The sequence below is a fragment of the Eleutherodactylus coqui genome, chromosome 10 (assembly GCF_035609145.1).
Source record: "Eleutherodactylus coqui strain aEleCoq1 chromosome 10, aEleCoq1.hap1, whole genome shotgun sequence".
In the NCBI taxonomy this organism is placed as follows: domain Eukaryota; kingdom Metazoa; phylum Chordata; class Amphibia; order Anura; family Eleutherodactylidae; genus Eleutherodactylus; species Eleutherodactylus coqui.
Window position 1 is genome coordinate 39,952,787 of NC_089846.1, and position 15,356 is coordinate 39,968,142.

The 15,356-nt window shown below is 43.3% G+C and overlaps 1 protein-coding gene across 2 annotated transcripts in view; it reads right to left on the reverse strand.

The window, feature by feature from the left end:
• Positions 1-15,356, reverse strand: part of ASTN2 (astrotactin 2) — a 728,537-nt gene that overhangs the window by 71,446 nt on the left and 641,735 nt on the right. The window lies entirely within an intron of this gene.

Sequence of the window (15,356 nt, forward strand, 5' to 3'; positions counted from 1 at the left end):
TTGCCTGCCCACGTATCCTCTCAAAATGGCAAATAAAGAATATGTTTGCGCTATATAAAAATTATTATTATACTATTATCAGCAGAGGGAAAATGTAGCTAAAATACAACGCAGATAAAACTGAATGCGACCTGAAAGCAGAGAAACAGAGATGGACTCTTTCATCTATAGACTGAGGTCATAGTTATACACTGAGGTTGGAAGACCATTCAACCCCGTCCCATTAGTGACGCAGCTGTCAATTTAACATCCCAGAGGGAGGAATGGCCTTCTAAGTCTTCTAATAGTAATCAGGTTAATGTAGGGATCAATCGACCAAATATACTGCGGACATATTATAGGTTTAAAACCATTTCTTGAAAAAAGTGGCAACAAAATAATTTTAAAGTACTCTAGGAATCTAAAACATTAATTCTTCTCTAAAACATGATAATCAGTACAGTAAGGTCCAAAAGGTCTCGGTGATACCGGGGAAACATTTTTTCAATACAGTAGTAGACAGTAGTCAGCTTCTCTGCAGTCCAAAGTGGCTGCTCTTAAGACCCAATAGATAACATTGTACTACATAGTTAAAAATGTTAAGCTATTGTCAGGTTGTGCTGCTGGGATCTGTTGTTTTATATGGGTTTCCAGACTCACAGCTTCACGGGTTGGATAACTGAGCTGGCTGGGTATAGAGTTTCTCCAGGCAGCCAATCCCCACTGGTCTGCTGCTCATAAATACCAGCTCCTCTGGCAAAAGGATGCTGGTTATTTATTCATTCCATCTTATTCCCACATTTAGAGCTTGGTGTTACGCATGTTTAGTCTGAAGTGTCTCTCTCACCTTCTCTGAGGATGGTCTGGACACCTGTATTCCCTATCTGCATCTTAATCAGACCCTCTCCCCTTCCCTTTGACAGGCTCGGCCTTCAGACATCTGATGTCATGTTTGTTGTCAGGTTATGAGAGTAAGACACATTATGTCAGTTTGGAGTCTGACTCTCTTCCTCCCCACTTGGTGTGATGAGACTTGCGCTAGCTATTGTTTGATATTTGTATGCATGAGATTTCTGAGTGGGCTTCCTGTTCTGCGTTACTGGTGTGAACTGTGACGTGTTCTGTGTGTCTGTGCAGGTGGCCAGACATGGGGTGTGAACAGTCCTGTTCTGTGTGTACGTGTGAACATTGTCATGCCCTGTGTTTTGTGCATCTCTCCAGGTACCTAATCAGGGATAGTCATGTCCTAGGTGAAGACCTTGGGTCCGTCCTTATTAGGATGCCTACCCTGCGTTAAGGCAGAGGTTCCCTACTTCCCCTGATTAGTGAGGGACAGGTTTCTACTTCTTTCTTTGCCTGGAGTAGTGTAATCTGTCCTAGCATATACTATGAGTGTTTTGCAGTTTTGTTAGGATGCCTCCCTGCGTCCGTGCTGGGCATGGTGCACTACCTGACATTTTAGCGTCCCTTTAAAAGACTTGATAGTTGAGCAGCAATACTCCAATGACAAGGAAACAAAAGATTCCATAATGTTAGTGGGGGACAAACCTAGTGATATTGACTAATGGAAATCTACCCTGCACACTGACAAATGGAGATCACTAAGATTCTCTGCTTCATGGATGGCAATTACTTCACAGCTGAACAGCTCACAGAAAGCAATGTTAATGTAACAGGGCAGTTACATAACTATCCCAAACTCCTGCATGGTTTTGATAAGTTTGACATCTTCATGAAGTTTATAAAATATTTTTGGCACCTTTACCACTAGAGTAATTTATAATCATGTACTTTTTGTTGATGTATATTTAATGGACTGGAAATTAAGTTGGATTTAAAGATTTGAAACATTTCTATTTCTTTCTAAGGGCGCAGTCACACGGGCATTTTAACGTCAGATTATTCGCACAGTAAAAAACATTGCACTACATAGAACCAATGCTTCCCAATGACATCGGTCACATATGCGAATTTTACATGCACAAAAACATCTGCGGCAAAAATGATAGCACACCATTTTTTAAAACGCGGCTAGCTGCGGCATCGGTATTTTTTGAATGTGAAACCCCTGGATTCTGTTGAATCCAGGGGTTTCACCTTGTGCTCAATGGGGTCTGCGGAAGCTGTGACAGCTGTGGAAGAGGAGCGCAACGTTCTCCCATTGAATTCAATGGAGCCGGCGCTACAGCCCGCTCCATTGAAAGCCATGGGCTGCCGGAAAGCCCTGCAATGATTTTTCGGGGAAGGGCTTTAAATATAAGCCCTTCCCAGAAAAATCATCCCTAAAATGTGTAAAAAATAAAAAAAATATATATACTCACCTCTCCACAGCTGCCGGGGCTCAGGCGCGTCCAGCCAGGTCTTCTCCTGCACTGCTCTGAAGTGCTTTCAGCAGGTGGGGTTTTTAAATCCCTACCTGCTGAAAGGGCTGCCTCTGATTGGCTGAGCACTGTGACCAATCACAGGCAGCTCTCAAGTTATTGAATGATAGTTGAGAGCTGCCCGTGATTGGTCATAGTGCTCAGCCAATCAGAGGCAGCCCTTTCAGCTTTGAAAGCACTTCAGAGCAGTGCAGGAGAAGACCTGGCTGCTGCAGAGAGGTGAGTATATGTATATATATCTATATATTTTTTTTTTTTTTACACATTTTAGGGATGATTTTCAGGGAATGGCTTATCTTTAGAGCCCTTCCCCGAAAATCACTGCAGGGCTTGCAGGCAGCTCATTGCTTTCAATGGAGCCGGCTGTAGTTCCAGCTCCATTGAATTCAATGGAAGAACATTGCGGTCCTCTGCCACAGCTGTAACTGCTGTGGCAGAGGATTTCTTCATCTCTGCAGAGAGTCCTATTGTTACTGGACACTGTGACAATGATGTCACAGTGTTCAATTAAAGGGGACTCCCCGTGGAGATGAATGCGCTCCTCTGCCACAGCTGTAGCAGAGGATCGTGATGTTCTCTGTATGTCCATGGGGCTGCTGCTGCTGTTGCCACCCCTATTGGCCAAAGGTGAAACCCCTGGATGTGACAGCATCCAGGGGTTTCACATTCAAGGAATCCCCTGCTGCAGCTGTCACCGCCGTAGTGACCAAGTGCGTTTTTTTTCTGCGTGCCGCCCACTTAGGTCATGCGAATCTTTGAACGCATGCGTTTTGCGCACAGAAATTTGTGTGACTTAGCCCTAATAGAGATCCGTTCTCTAAATATTTGTAGGTATTTCACGGACTGCCATAGTGTGTGTAGTTATATAGCTTATTGAAATGTATATATCTTTTTTATTTATTTTGTGCAATTTATTGACTTTATTTACTGGATTAATTTTTTACTCATGTTTGGGGGTTTCTGTGGTAATAACGATCATCATTATGTCTTATTAATCCTTTGAGTCGATCCTGTATATAAACAAAGAACAATACAATTATAAAACTTGTCATTATTTTAGTATGAATATGAAATTAAAAATGATGAACGCACATGTACTATATATGTGTGGAATCAAGTCCTACTTGGATAATTACGATCATTGCATAAAACTCTGGACGTCCCAAAAGTTACTCTGCCTAAAGGAAATTTTAAATGATCTTACTATGGGCAGATTTATGTGCCTGTAATACGGACAGTCAGCCCCGATTCCTTGTTACATCATCATATTGTTTGGTGGTCCTCCCCCTGCTCTGTCTCACACAGTCTATACTCGGACAGAGAAGGAGGAGAACCAGAGCAAGTTCAGAGAAGAGTTACCAAGATGGTGAGCAGTCTGCAAATCATGTCCTATGAGGAACGGTTAAAGGATCTGGGAATGTTTAGCTTGCAAAAAAGAAGGCTGAGAGAAGGGCTGTCACAGTGCAGAGGCATCAGTCCTATTCACATTTGCACAAGGAACGACTAGAAGCAATGGGATGAAATGGAAAGGGAGGAGACACAAATTAGATATTAGAAATGAGTGGAACAGGTTGCCACAGGAGAGATCTCTCTCTCTACCCCCCACCGCACCCCCGAGCACGCTCGGACAAGAATGCAGTTACTCGAGAAGAGCAGGGCTCACTCGAGTAACTGACTTAGCGAGCGTGCTCGCTCATCTCTAAAGAGCATCTCTTCGTGTAGTACGCTTCTGTATTTTACCATTCTGTGGACCGTTGCTTTTCTAAATGATAAATTGCATGTGCACAATGCAATGATATGTTTTCATTATTAGATTTTAATTATAGCTTCATAATGAACGCTATTTTCCAAAATGTCTCTACATGTTTGTCTATAACTGGCTATATTCATGTCTGTATCAAGAATATTACATTTTTTTTGTATGTGGAACCTTTCTATACTAAAGAAATAAAACAAGAATTGTATGTGCATCTTATTTCAACAGTCTATGGTGCGAATGTTCCTTCTTTTTGGATACTTAAAATAACTTATTGACCTTTGGGACCTTCACCAATCCTTCAAAAAAGAATGAATTGTTCAAGGTGATGTTACAATTCAGTAAAATTCTTGCATAGTGCCAAGTAAGGAGCTTTGCTGTGAAGAAAAATTTGCTATGCAAATGGAAAATGGTGCAAAAACTCTGCAGTTCAACCTATTAGATGGTAGCATACCGATAAGTCAATCCAAGACCTTCTAACAGGCCTTGGTGATCATCACCTTTCTTTATATAGTGCATGCATATTAAGGGCTTAGTCACACGGGCGTTTATTGCCGCGATTTGCGCATGCGCATGCGTCCGGCGACTTTTTAAAACCATTGCTTTGCAATGGTATCGGACACATGAGCGCTTTTTATGCGCTCGTCCGATAAATTAGAGAACAGAAATCGCAGATCGCACTTATCTGCGATCTGCGATTCCTGTTCTCTTCTCTATATGCGCTCAACGGGGCCGGCGGCAGCAGCGCCGACCCCATTGAGAACATATAGAAGACAAATCATTCTTCTCTGCCACAGCTGGAACAGCTGTGGCAGAGAAGAACGATGTTTGCCCATTGAATTCAATGGAGCGGCAATACAGCCGCTCCATTGAAAGCAATGGGCTGCCGGCGTGCGCGGGGTTAATTGTCGGGAAGGGGTTAAATATATAACCCCTTACCTGCAATGCATCCTTAAATGTGAAAAAATAAAAAAAAAGGATGTTCTCACCTGCTCCCGGCAGCTGGAGATCCCGGCGGTCGGCCTGCAGTGGGTGTGAAGGAGGTGTGACTCAGGCTTGCCCCTGATTGGCTCAGCCTGAGCCAATCAGAGGCTGAGCTCAGTCACACCCATTCATGAATTCATGAATGGGTGTGACTGAGACTTGCTTCTGATTGGCTCAGCGCTGAGCCAATCAGGGGCAAGCCTGAGTCACACCTCCTTCACACCCACTGCAGGCCGACCGCCGGGATCTCCAGCTGCCGGGAGCAGGTGAGTACATCCTTTTTTTTAATTTTTTCACATTTAAGGATGCATTGCAGGTAAGGGGTTATATATTTAACCCCTTCCCGACAATTAACCCCGCGCACGCCCGCAGCGCTTGCATTCAATGGAGCCGCTGTATTGCCGGCTCCATTGAATGCAATGCGCTGGACAGCTCCGGCCCGTTTCTAATGAAACGCGGCTAGGAGCAGATTTTCGGGCGATTTTTGGGCCGATTTTTCGGCGCCGGTCACGCGATTTGCGCATGCGCATCCGTCATGCGATGCGCAAATCGCGTGAAAAAACGCCCGTGTGACTAAGGCCTAAGCAACACTTTACATCACTTGATATTAAGATCTGTCACCATTGGGGCTCACAATCTATATTCATCTGTATGTTTTTGGAGTGTGGGAGAGAACTAGAGTAACCAGAGGAAATCCATGCAAACACAGGGAGAACATACAAACACCATGCAGATGTTGTCCTTAGCAGGAATATAAACCAAAGGCAGGGTCTTCTCCAGAAGGAAATTATTCCTTCACAGCACCCTCAAGTCAAGCTTTGTGTTTGTAACTCTAATATTGATATCTCATACTACAGGACAGAAAATCTCAAAAAAATCCTTTACTTTGTATTCACTGATCACTGATTGGACAGTCGGATCTGTATATGACTAACTAGTACCAATGCGTCACTTACTAATATAGTATAGCATGGCTATGCATGCTTTAGGACCTGTGATGACGTCACCGCCATGTAATCAGGGGTGGAGCCCAGAGCCCCGATGACTAATCACATGGCCGTGACATCATGACATGTAACTGACACAGTCACTCTTCACTCACAGACAGGTGGTTGTTAGTATTTTGAAAAAAGCTCTGTTTGAGAAATCCTTACAGGTCTCTACTGCAGGTTGTTGGAATTCTTCTAATCATTTATTAGGGAAAAAAGAGGGCCTCCAAACTGTCTCCTGATTAAGTATTCAAAATTATTCAAACTGCTACCCTGTTTCCCCCAAAATAAGACCTACCCTGAAAATAAGCCCTAACCTGATTTGTCAGGATTTTTGGGGAGGTTTAAAATATAAGCTCTACCTCGAAAATAGACCCTAGCTGCATTACATTTAAAAAAAAGTAATACATTACCTTTCAGACTCGGTTCACGTCCCTCCCATTGCTCTCCAGAGCTCCAGCATGCTTCCTGCAGTCCTCAGCCACCCACAGAAGATGGCTTCGTGATTACGGCATTCCTAAATCCCGCCTCCACGAAGCGATGGCTCCAATTGGCTCTTGAGTGCTGCTCAGCCAATCAATGCGGCGTCCGATGAACCAATGTGATTGCTGTGATTGATTTATCCAGAGCTGCATTGATTGGCTGAACAGCGCTCGAGAACCAATCACGGCCATCGTGTTGTAGAGGCGGAATATATGAATTGGCCAATCAATGCTCAGGGACACGGACTGAGCCTGCTAGGTAAATATAAGAAGACACCCCTTAAAAATAAGAACTAGTGCCTATTTTGGGGCAAAAATTAATATAAGACAGGGTCTTATTTTTGGGGAAACACGGTAATAATAATATAAAGCAGATGAATAAACTGCACTTTATTAAGAAGCAATTACAACACTCCTACAAATATACTAACATCTATTCTTCGGGGGTTCTAGAACTATTCAGCTTCTCCTTATAATTATACCACTAGAGATTCTAAAGGAGATCCGATATCTAATATTTATGCTTGGATATGTATTTTTACTGACAATTGTCGCTGTATACCGCACTTTTTCCTTTAATCGTATAATACGGAACATTTGCACTTTGATCAAATTGTCCAATTTATTTGTAGAGCGCTGCGAAAGCACGCTGGAAGCTGTCAAAGTGATGCGCGCTTCCGTTGTATTTAGTGCAAAGCTCAAAATAGTTGGATGTCAAAATTTACGGGGAGGAAAAGTGCCTTCTCCCGTTTGTTTGTCTTCATTAAGACGTGAGCACATGTGTGGAGATAAATAGATTTGTGCCTTCTGCATACTGAGAAGTGCTAATAACAGTTCGCGGAGGGCTGTACGTATGCTCTGCATCAGACGTGTTTGGTCATTATTGAAGGACCCCTTCCCCCCTTCTGCTACTAATTCTCTCTGGCTCTGGTTTCACATGGTGTCCTTAAGTGACTTTCTCCTTTAGTAAAAACCCCCAGTGCTATGTTTGCTTTTTAAAACAGGGATGGAATGAGTCCCGTAGACTGTGCCTGGCCTGAGAAGCTATGAAGGAAAGCTAGTCAGCAATTCTGCGTGTAACATGACCCCTCCCTACTGCTCTATCTCACATGGGAGGTCCGGGTCTCTGTGTTTAAGGTAATATAAAAAAAAAAAAGGGAAAGGGGGCATGAGTTGTGGAATCGCTGTGCCGTATTACTGGAGGCATTAATCATTTATTACGCTATAAAATATGCAGCATGTAACAATACCAAGCATTCAAAACCTTCAAACCTATAGATGAAATGTCTGAAGACCGTTGGCCATTATGTCTTTCTTCCTTGTGGATCGAACCGTCTTTTTTTTTTATGTATGGTATTTTTTTTTTTTTTGCCTCACATTCTTTACACCTTGCAGCTATGTATGCAGCTTTTCTACCCTTTCCAGGTGCCTCCTCTTCTCTCCATGGCTAATATCTCAGCTGCTCTGGAAACACATAAACTGTGGAATAGAGATCAGATGGCAAGGAACAAAGTATTCGTTTGGTGTGACGGAATATCTGATGCAGGAGCCCCCTCTCTTGGCCACTGATTTAACTGTCAGACAAAAACATGAGTGACTGAAATTCACAACTGAAGGAACGAGCTACAGGGAATGTAAGCATTGTTGTATTGCGTAGATTTTGACGTAGAATGTAGAGTTTAGTTAAAACGCAAAATCGCACCACAAAATAAAATCTCAATATCACCCAAGTGTTTAAAGACCCCCCAAAACAATAGAGTTTAGTCATCCGAAACCGGGCAATGCTTGCCCCAGGTGTTTGCTTGCTACAGCAACCGTTTGCCCCGATTTCCGCTCTTGATATCCCCAGCAAAAAGTTGATTTTGTCGGGGGAAGACCCAACCAGTCACACAGTTTCCCTGCACTTAAACCTGCAGGAGAAATGTAGTATTACAGGATGACCAAAAGAAAAAAAGTTTGGTACTGTGTTAGTCAGTAGAGCAAAATGTGATTGATCTCTGCAAGAGAAACCAAGTAATCTTGTAGATATGATGCCTTTTAATGGCTAACAAAAATATATGATGTTATAGCGAGCTGTCACCCCTACTTAGGGTTCTTCTTCAGGCCCAAAGGGGTTTTGGCATTTAAAAAAAATCAATACTTACCTATTCCTCCCCCATCAGTCTGCTTACCACATCTTCTCCTCGCTGATCTTCTCCAGTCCCAGGGTCACCTCACCTCCAGCCGACTGGATCGTCTTCTTATTGTTATGATGCATCCATTTCGGACATTCTGCTTCCTGCCGGGCAATGTACATTACGTCACTAGTGACATAACGTTCACAGCCTAGCAAGGAATGCCGATCTATTACTGAGACCACGTGCCGCTAGAGTCCATACACTATTGCACAGAGACAGCGAGCATGTGCAGTCTCTGCAATAGATCAGCATTCTCGCTAGGCTATGAACACTACATCACTAGTGATGTAGCATATATTGCCTGGCAGGAAGAAGACTGCAGCTAATGGACGCTTCATCACAGGAAGCAGGAGAATCGGCCAACTGGAGTTGAGGTGACCGGGGGGGGGGGGGGGGGGGGGGGATGCAACAGCCAGGAGAAGATGCGGTAGGAAGGCTGTCTGGGGAGGAATAGGTGAGTATTGATTTTTTTTTCTAGTGAAAGAACCCCTTTTAGCCTGAGGAAGAACCCTAATTAGGTTGGAGATATATATCACTATAACATGTCTTTTTGTTAGCCATTAAAAGGTATCATATCTACAAGATTACTTGGTTTCTCTTGCAGAGAACAATCACAGGATGACCATTCGCATATTTGGTTGCACTGTAATACAAGGACCACACATGGTCTGATAGAATGGGCGCTACACTTACAAAATAATTGTCTGTTCTGGCACATAAATAGGAGTCCCAAACAGGGGACACAGACTATGATGTCCATATGCCAAAATACGGCATTTAATCAGGATTGCTTTCTTTGCACAACCCATTTAAAAGCTCGTTTCAGCAAAAACACATTATTCCATTCCTGTACCCATCATCTGATTGCCTGACACTCTGGACATCTCATGTGCATATTGCAGTAACCTCCATGCAGTGCAGCCTCCTGTCTGATGCTTATCAGGCACCATTTTGATGTTGATATTTATCCTTGCTTTCTCTTTCACTAAATTCCATGATGCATCAGTACAACATCACACAAACAGCTAGAGCCAGCAAGGAGCACATTATGATTATCACTACTGTGTATATTCACTAGAGATGAGCAAGCACGCTCGGATAAGGCAGCTACTCGAGCAAGCATCGCTCTTTTCGAGTAACTGCATTCTCGTCCGAGCAGGCTCGGGGGGCGGCGGGGGAAGGAGAGTGAGAGAGATCCTTCTCTCTCTCTCTCCCCCCCCCCCCCCCCGCTACCCCCCGCCGCCCACCACGCTCACCCCCGCCTCTCCCTGAGCCTGCTCGGACGAGAATGCATTTACTCGAGAAGAGTGATGCTCACTCAAGTAACTGCCTCATCAGAGCGTGCTCACTCATCTCTAATATTCACCTAAATAAGCTAAAAGACCATAAATATACAGTCTAGAGGCTGAGCTATAATCTCCTTAATTCTAACTGTGTGAAAGGATCCTCTAGTTATCAGCAGTAACTGTGATAGGAGTTTATGTGCCCCCCTCTAAGAGCTTGTGTGGTAGAGTTCATCACACAGGAGTAACCAATTGAAAAATGGACTAGTTTGAGAACAAATAAACCCAAATAAACCTCAAGTGGTCAGAACTGAAATCACATGACCCATATGAGAGGAAGGATTTGGGGAGTTTCAGATGGGAAGCAATAACTAAACAAGGTAATACAAGTTGACATATAAACTGGGGGTTAATTACATAATGAGTGGAAAACAAATCACTGGAGTGACTCTAAGTATTATTTATTTCCCATTTATTTTCTAGAACATATTTAGATGTTCAAAGGGGACTCAGTCCATATTCTCTATATAAGACACACACTAAAGGGCCAATTTAATGAGAAGCGAGGTGGTCGAACTATCAGTGCAGGAAGATGGAGAACATACAAACTTCATGGAGATATTGCCTACGCTCTGGTTCAAAGCCATAACTCCAATGCTGTGATGCAATGGTGTCAACAAATGAGCAATTATGCTGTGAAAGACTTGACCTTCCCATGGATTGTAATGATGACTGAAAAACCACTATAATCAGAATTGATAGATTTAAGCAGAACTTGGAAAGCTGGAATAGATGCCCTGGTTAAAATAATTCTTTGAAGGGGCCTTCTGCACTCCTATTCATTGAGCCACAAAATACCCTACTGTGTTCCAACTAATGTGGGCCTCTTTAAATGATTGGATAAGAGATCATACGGCCAAATGATCGAGGAAAGGGGTTCAGTTCTTTTCATCTAATAAATGCCTTGATTTAACCCCTCGTACATCATCAGTTGGAATTAGTCTCCGTAATGTTACATGCGTCACAAGAATCAACAGTGGATGCGATTGACACCAGCCCTCCACCGCTAGCAGATACAAATGACAACGCACTAGAGATGAGCGAGTATACTCGCTAAGGCACATTACTCGACGAGGAGTAGTGCCTTAGCCGAGTATTCCCCCGCTCGTCTCTAAAGATTCGAGGGTCGGCGTGGGTGACAGGTGAGTTGCGGGGGGGGAGAGAGGGAGAGAGAGATCTCCCCTCCGTTCATCCCCGCTCTCCCCCGCCGCTTCCCGCCCCCCGCCAGCCCCTGAATCTTTAGAAACGAGCGGGGAGATACTCGACTAAGGCACTACTCGCTCAAATAATGTGCCTTAGCGAGTATACTCGCTCATGTCTACAAGGCACTGCTTAGCACCCGGAAAAAAGAGACCTAAGCATTTTTCACCCATTCAAGTAGTTTATCCAAGTTCTCCATATGGATATGGTAACTTACACAATATCTATAATATTGCAGAAACAGAAAAAATGCAGCAAAGTCCAACTTCTGCATCATTTCGAAAAAACATTCCAGAACAGTTCTCTTATGCCACTCCACCGATTGCTCTTAAAATATAAAATAACCCTGTGTGATGAACACTAGCAAATGCTTTAGAAGTATATCACGTTAAAATGATGTTTCCACTCATTATCTGGTTCAGAGAATATCCATACACACTTTAAAAAATCTGCATTCTTGTTTTTTGTGTGGGGCGACAAATAACCACAAATGGCAATCCAGACCTAAACGCAGTATCACTACATTTTTACTTATCACGCCAGTCTCCTTGCAAACTCTTACAGATGCTCTAACTAACGTTACACAGTAAATATCTGCGGAGAGTAAATCAGCCCGATGCTCAACTATTTCACACCACGGCTTTATTAAAAGTTTTTGTGGACTATTTCAATTACACATAAACTGTCCAAGCAATAGACTGACCTAGAAGAAAATACAAGCCTGTGAGTCCCTTGGCAGAAACCTAGGTTGACCTCAAAATTATTCATAAACCAGACACAGTGATCTCTCAAGTTACAATGGCATCAGGATACAATATCTGCAGTATACAGTGCTCTTTCCCGGGCCATTGTAACTTAACATAGTAACATAGTATGGAAGGCTGAATAAGGACACATGTTTATCCGATTCAGCCTATTATCCTACATTGTTGATCCAGAGGAAGGGAAAAGAAGAACCTAGTTAGGTAGAAGCCCATATTCCTCATTTGAGGGAAACAATTGCTTTCCAACTCCAAATATGGCATTTAGAATAACTCCCTGAATCAACAATCCTTCCAAAGTAATTAGTGACTATAATATGTCATATTACTACACTCAAAAAGGCATCCAGGCCCCTCTTACATTTTTTTTAGTGAGTTTGCCATCACTACATCCTATGGCAGAGAGTTCCACAGTCTCACTGCTCTTACAGTAAAGAACCCCCATTCGATGTTGGTGTATAAACCTTCTTTCCTCTAGATGTAGAGGGTGCCCCCTTGTTACAGTCCTGGGTATAAACAGATGATGGGAAAGGTCTCTGTATTGTCCCAGACGGATTTTTTCTAAACTAAATAATCCCAATTTTGATAACCTCTCTGGGTATTGTAGTCCGCCCATTCCATTTATTACTTTAGATGGTTCTACCAGATGCGCTTATTTTGTGCACATAGGCACGACCAAAAAAAACGCTTGTCTGACTTCGACCTTAATGTGTAAAAGTAGTAAAACATAAACTATACATATTGAGTTTCATCTGAACTATAGAACAGAGGTAACACATAATTTATGCTACATGGTGAAAGGCATAAATTAAAAACAACAACAAAAAAACAATGGTGGAATCGCTCTTTGCTTCCGCTCCCCCAAAAAACATAGTCAATGCAAGTGAATTAAGGGGAACCTGTTCCATTGGCGTAGCTATATGAAGACTGTTTTTGTAGGAGTGCACACGCACTGACTGAAGAAAAGAGTCACGCTCACAGACCAAGCACTGACTCCCATGGGTGACAGCGCAGGAATGGGAAGCCGGATAATTATGTATGCATATCACCGGACTCCGTGGGATCTGTATCCTATAAGCACAATAACTTAGTTTATCGTGCTCCTAGGTGAGGACGGGTTCCCTTTAACCCCATAACTAGAGATGAGCGAGTATACTCTCTCTCTCCCGCTCCCCCCTGCTCCCCGCCGCAACTCACCTGTCACCGGCGCCGGCCCCCGAATCTTTAGAGACGAGCGGGGAGATACTCGGCTAAGGTACTACTCGCTCGAGTAATGTGTCTTAGCGAGTATACTCGCTCATCTCTACCCATAACACCACAGGATGTAATTTTACGTCCTGGCAGGGTGATAGTTAACACAACAGGACATAAACTTATGTCCTGTGGATGGCATGGGCTCAGAAGTGAGCTCATGCCACCCCGTAGCGGGAGCCGACTGTGACTGATAGCTGGCCTCCCGCTGCAACAGCTTGGATTAATGAGAACACCAATCCCCACTCTTAACCCCTTAAATGCTGCAATCGATGTACACAGTGAAATGTAAAGGGTTCTCAGAGGGAGCGTGCCCCCGTTTTTTACAAGCGAATAAAATTTGCACCTGCAAAAAATAGGACAGCATTTTGCGATTCGCACAAAAAATAGGTTTTTGTGTGAATCGATGCAACTTTGACAGTAGGAAATCCTACTGTTATAGCCCTTAAATAAGCCCTAGAGGCTGGGAGAAAAAAAAATCACGGTAATACATTGCCCAGAAGTGGTGTCCGGCTTCAGCGCATCTTCTCCCCAGGTCCGTGGCACTATTCTGCACTATTTTCTTCTGGCGGGGGACCTTAAAAAATCCTCGCCTCCTGGTAGCGCTGCCTCTGATCAGCTGAGCTGATTGATCAGAGGCAGCGCGGGGATGAAGAAATCCCCTGCTGCTTCTGTTACAACCGCAGTATGGGATAGCGATGGGACCACACTTTTATGTGCAAATTTGACATTGTGTGACCCCACAAGAAGTGCGAATTTAAAAATGCATCTGCCGCTTTGGTCATGCGAATTTTATACATGTGTTTTGTAAATGCGTTTCCCGCGCCTAAATACTTGAAAAAAAAAATGCTTGTCTGACTGAGCCCCAACACTGTAGAATAAAAACAATGGCAGAACTGAGGTGTTTTCTATCTCTGCCCTCCAAAAAAAAGGATAAAATATTAATACATTATATGTAACCAAAAATAGTATCAATAAAACTACAGTTTGCCACACAAAAAAAACAAGCCCTCATACAGTCGACGAAAAAATAAAACGTTATGGCTTCTGAAAAATGAAGATGAGAATTTTCCCAAAAATTGTCGCATCCTTACGGCCAAAATAGGCCGTGTCCTTAGGGGGTTAATTAGTTATCTGTATGAATATTGTATGTAAAACAACTCATCCCACAAATCAAGCTTTCATATAGCTGCACCACTAGAAAAAAAGAATTAGGGCTTTCTGAATGTGAAACAAGTTTCACCAAAATATGCTTGGTAATGAGGAGGGATTATTCGTTACGCCTGGTACTGAAGTGGGCATTGATAGAATGGATCAACTAGCAAGTGGGTATGTTCAGTGTATATTTTTTCTTATTAATTTACATTTTTTTGCAGGTTGGGGCTTTCTTAAAGGAAATGTGTTACTTTAATTTTTCACTAATTTGAACATTTTGGAGACAGTCAACCTACCTACTTTTTGGTAATAGTGGCTTCAGAGATTTGCCTTGTCGTAGGAACCTAGCTATACTGTAGGAACAAAAAGATCTGAAAACGACCTACTGATTTATATACTAGAATGTTGTGGGCATGGTCTGTATCATGTGGCATCTGCCTCCAGCTACATAATAGAGGTGCCCCATAATAGAGGTTCATTGTAATGCTACCTGTGATGATAATGAAATGACTGCTGACCCTTGTCCTAGCGTAGACAGCACAAGCACAAAAACTTAGTTTTGGTACTGGTGCAATATGTCTCCACTGGAACAAAAGGTGGAGATATGGGTTGGCCTGGGTGAATAACAGGGGACCGCCCATAGCTGTGAATTGGCCTGCGTTAGTGACAGGGGTCCACCCCAGCTGTGGGTAGGCTGCAGCGCTACAGGACACCAGCAGCTTATGTTCCTGTAACACCTGCTGGAGTGCCCAGCAAACAAGGGGCAACACCGGCAGACAGACAGAGGGTGACTTCCAGCCCGGTACATACCCACGGCCCACAACTGCTGCCCAGCTGCTATGGACATTGCCTTTGGGGTGGGGAAGCAGAGAAGATCTCTGCCACTATAAGAGTTTTT